The sequence below is a fragment of the Callithrix jacchus genome, chromosome 19 (assembly GCF_049354715.1).
Source record: "Callithrix jacchus isolate 240 chromosome 19, calJac240_pri, whole genome shotgun sequence".
NCBI lineage: Eukaryota > Metazoa > Chordata > Mammalia > Primates > Cebidae > Callithrix > Callithrix jacchus.
Genome location: NC_133520.1, coordinates 36,585,435 through 36,590,495, shown reverse-complemented (window position 1 = coordinate 36,590,495; position 5,061 = coordinate 36,585,435). Strand labels below are relative to the sequence as shown.

The window sequence follows — 5,061 nt, the reverse complement described above, 5'->3', positions numbered from 1 at the left end:
GGTGCTTCTTGGACATTTATACATCATTTTGGTAGAAATGGTTTTTCAAATCCTTGTCAATGTTTAAAGTAGTTGAAATTGGCTTTGTTTATTGTTTCTTTCCTGTGCAGAAGCTTTTTCTCTTGATGTGATTCCATTTGTCAAATTTTGCTTTTGCTGATGGTTGTTGAGGTCTTACTTTAGAAATCTGTGTCCAGAACCATATTCTGGAGTGTTTCTCCAATGTTTTCTTCTAGTAGTTCCATAGTTTTAGGTCTTAAATTTACATCCCTAATCATTTTGATTTGATTTTTTATATGGCAAGAAATAGGAGTCTAGTTTCTTCTGCCTAAGGATATCTAGTTTTCCAAGTACTATTCATTTAAGAGACTATCCTTTTCCCAATATATGTTATTGATGCCTTTGTTGAAAATGAGTTAACTGTGTATTTGTGAATTTATTTCTGGATTCTCTATGTTTATTTATTTTAATGCCCATTTGCATTTTATTAATAAGAACTAACAGTGTCAAGTTAAACAAGTTAAGCAATTAAAATCTCTTTATATTCCATAAAACATTACAGAAAAGTTTAATTTTGTTTCAATGAAAAGACTCATTTTAGAACAGCCAGCTAACAGCAACCGTGCAGTTAATGGGTTTTGCGAATAAATTTTAAAAGAGACTGCCTGTCCTTAATTCCTTTTTCTTTTTATAAAAAAAAACTATTGACAAATTTTGAGTTAAAAAATTGTTAAAACATTCTCTATAATTTCAATTTTATAATAAATTACAGGAAATGCTTATCAAACAAATACAACATTTGTTTCAGTACATGTCGTTAAATGATAGATTTATAAGTATGTAAACAACTATATAATAAGAGGTTTCCAAACGCTGCCTGTAAGAAATCAGGCAAATTTTACCATAAGCAATAAACCATTCCAAGCCTTCCAGACAGTCTCCATGGCCACACAGTGTGGCAATAAGCTTTAACAAAACCGAACAAAAACAAACAAACAAAAGCACTTTGCAATTTGTTGCTGCAAAATAGGGAGAGACGAGTGTATAAACTTCATGGAATCACAACAGTCAAGATAAGGGAAAATAAAGTCGGTAAGGTTGATGGTGTTTATTGTTTAGAACGTCAAATTCTGCTGTTTGCTTGGGGCTCTGAACACTGTACCACTGAACAAATGGAAAACTCCACAGAGTCTCGCTACCCGCCAGCATGGGTGCCATCCAAACTTACTGCAAATAAACAGCATTCGGTGCTCACCATCTACAACAGGAGGGCGGTTTATTTTCATGGATGTGGATGAAATACAATTTCTTCTGCAAATCAGCAAAAACTGTTAAGGGGCAAAAATGAACTCTGCACTTAAAACAGAATATGAAAACACAAAATCCTAAAAAGTAAATAAATGCTCTGCCTCAGCACACTGGTATCAAAACAAGCATCCATGGCGCTTCTAATCCTATGGGAAACAATCCTTACTTATCGGAGGTGGATATCTAAATTCAACAGTTTACCAATATCTTCTTAGGAGTAGGCCAAAAGGAAACAGAAAACCCACATTTAAAAAACAAAGTTTCTGTGGCTCACGCCTGTAATCCCAGCACTTTGGGAGGCCAAGGCGGGTGGATCACAAGGTCAAGAGATCAAGACCATCCTGGTCAACATGGTGAAACCCCGTCTCTACTAAAAATACAAAAAATTAGCTGGGCATGGTGGCACGTGCCTGTAATCCTAGCTACTCGGGAGGCTGAGGCAGGAGAATGGCCTGAACCCAGGAGGCGGAGGTTGTGGTGAGCCGAGATTGCGCCATTGCACTCCAGCCTGGGTAATAAGAGCAAAACTCTGTCTCAAAAAAAACACAAAAACAAAGTTTCTTTTCCCGAATGATGACCAACCGAGTTGGGCGGCAGCGGCTGGCTGTCCTGCTGCTCTCCGTGCGGGTTTCTCTTCACCAGGTTCTTGAAGGCAATTTGCTGTAGAGTAAGTTCTAGAAGTTGAGCCTTTGTTTTATTCTTTCAAGTCTCCTCTGTCTTTCCACCTCTAAGTTCTGACATTCCTGAGCGGAGTCGGTAGGCAGACCAATGCACTTGACCTCCTCCTTGGAGATGATGTTCATGGCAATCAGCACGAACTTGTAAGGCATCCTGGGTGCGCCGTCTTATGTTCTTCTGGTCGTAAGCTGATTCGTTTGGTAAGATGTGGTTGTCCGCAGCCCTGAAGGCCACGACCAGCTCGTCCATCACCTGGTTGTAGGAAGTGGTCCCTTTCCTCTGCACCTTCTCACAGACCTTCGTGGAGAAATGGCGCAGGCCCTTGCCATTCTTCTCTCCTTTCCTGTTGCGCTTCACCACAGACCAAGGTGAGGAGTCGGAAGGCTGGATCTGAGAGGCAAGGTGAGCGCTGGCGGTGGGTGGGCCTCCTCCCATGAGGGTGTGTGACGCTGCGGGTCTCTGAGGCGCACCAATGTTGACATTGGACTGTCCAAAGGTTTTCGGCAAGAGCTGCTTCCTGAGGGGGTTGATGGTGAAGGGATGAACGGCCGTAAGGGACACCCACACCTTTGAGGGACTAAGGTTCTCGTCTATGAAGACCTTGAGTTCTCTGTTGGCTTCAGTTAGACCGGCATCTTTTGCCATGTGACCAGACCCGGGAAATCAATGCTACACATGTTCACCCACCCAGAGAAGAAAAATGACTTTTCTGGGCGCAGCCCCAGGGTCCCGGAGCAACGTGCAGGCTCGCGGTGTCCTCCCGACCCCGGCGGTGCCCTCCCGGCTGACCGGTAACTCTGACAAGTGTGCTTCCGAGGTCGCGCCGCCTGCCTGTCCCTAAACCTCCGGCCGCCTCCGTGTGAGGCGGCTACTGCGCGCGCCGGAACCAGGTCCCCGCGGGCTGCAGCGTGGCCGCCTACCCTTCCCCGCCCTGCGGTCCCCGGAGGACCCCGGCCCGGGTCTTGGCCCTCCCTCCAGCGTGGGACATGGACGTTGCTGTGGGCCGGAAGGGTCCGGCCCTCAACCACGCGGTCACATAGGGAAACCCATCAGCGCCGTGCGCGCGGGGTCCCAGGGCACAGGAGCGCGCGGGGTGCGGGAGCCGGCGGGTAGGGACCACGCGGCGCCTACACGCGGCGGGGGCGCGCGATGGGGTGGCAGGGGGTCCAGCCCCGCGTCCCGCGCGCCCACCCCCGTCCCTGGACCCCACCCGCGGTATCCTCTACCCGCAGCACTTGGCTGCCCGGTCTGACCGCGCCGGCGGGAGCGCGGGGAGGGCGCGGCGCGGCGCGGCGCGGGGCGGTGCGGGGAGGCTCAGGCGCTGGTCTAGCTTAGTCTTTATGGGCCAAGCGGCGCCAGGACCTCTATGTTTATTTTTTTATGCCAGTACCATGCTGTTTGGGCTACTATAGCTTTATAGTACCTTTTGAAGTCTGGTAGTGTGATGCCTCCAACTTTGTTCTTTTTACTTAAGAATACTTTGGCTATTGTGGGTCTTTTGTGGCTCCATATTAGTTTTAGGATTGTTGTTTCTATTTCTTGAGGAATATTACTGATATTTTTATAGGGATTGCATTGAATCTGTAGAATGCTTTGAGTAATATGAACATTTAACAATATTGATTCTTTCAATATGTAAACATGGAGTATCTCTTCCTTTTTTGTATGTTTCTCCTTCAATTTCTTTCATTGGTGTTTTATAGTTTTCATTCTAGAGATTTTTCACCTCTGGTTTAGTTGGTTCGTACTTCTTTTTCGTAGCTATTGCACATGGGAGCACTTTCTTGGTTTTCTTTTTCAGGTTGTTCACTGTTGGCATATAGGAAGGCTGTTGATTTTTGTATGTTGATTTTTTATCTTGCAATTTTACTGAATTTGTTTATGTTATGAGAGTTTTTTGATTCAATCTTTAGGTTGTCCATGTACAAGATAATATAATCTTCAATCAAGAATAATTTGACTATTATTTCCAGTCGATAAGCCCTTTATGTCTTTCTCTCATCCAATTGCTCTGGCTAGGACTTACAGTACTATGTTGAATAAAATTAGGGGAAGTGGACATTCTTGTCTTGTTCTGGATCTCAGGTTTTCCCAGTTCAGCATGATACTAAACTAATTGTACCTGATAAGGTCTAAAGTGGTTATGGTCAGTTGAAACAGGACTAATTTGGTTGGAACTGGCCATAACCAGTCTGAAATGGTATAAACCAATTGTTTCCAGACAAAGCTGGTCAAAACTGGTTGAGGCCAGTCAGAGCCAGTCTAAAGTGACTGTGGCAGTCATAACTGATCTAAACCAGTTGTGACCAGGTGTAACTGATCTAAGTCTAACAGAACCAGCCATAACCTCATAGAAATGATATGAACCATTTAAGCCTGACCCAAACCAGCCAAAACCAATTGCAGATGGTCAGAACCAGTCTATAATCTGGTTGTGGTGTGTCATAGCTATGCAAAACCTGTTCTGACCAGTGAAAACTGGCTTAAACTTATTGCAACTAGTCATATTCCATCTAAAGTGATTGTGCCTAGTTGAACCTAGTTGGAATCAGCCATTTAACAATATTGATTCTTCCAATATGTAAACATGGAGTATCTCTTCCTTTTTTGTATTGAAACCTACTCTAACTGGAGTTGGTCTAGACTGGTTTAAACCAGTCATAACTGAACGTAACCAGTCCAAAGCAGCTTTGGCCAGTTGACATTGGTCTAAAAAGAAACCAGGAAAGTAATCTAATGTACAATAACTTACTCCAGTTTGAACACCGCCCGACCAGCTTATACTCATTTTGACTGGCCACAATCAGTTTTGGCCAGCTCTAATTGGTTCTGGTCAGTTATAACCAGTCCAGGCCAGCTTCAATAGGCCACAACCAGTTTAGACCTCTCTGAACTAAAAATCCAGTTTACACTCTATTTTACTGGCCATAGTTAGTGTAGATTGTCCACAACTGGTTTCTACAGGCTATAACCAGCCATGACAAGTTTAGAACAATTTTCATAAGGCATAACTGGTTTAGACTGGTTTTGACTTGCCACACTTGCTTTCAGCAAGTTTAAACTGGTTTCAAGAGG

General features: G+C 44.3%; 1 pseudogene; it reads right to left on the bottom strand.

Annotated features, from left to right (window-relative positions):
• Positions 1–823: 823 nt before the first annotated feature.
• Positions 824–3,216, bottom strand: LOC100399037 (transcription factor Dp-1 pseudogene; annotated as a pseudogene).
• Positions 3,217–5,061: the final 1,845 nt, after the last annotated feature.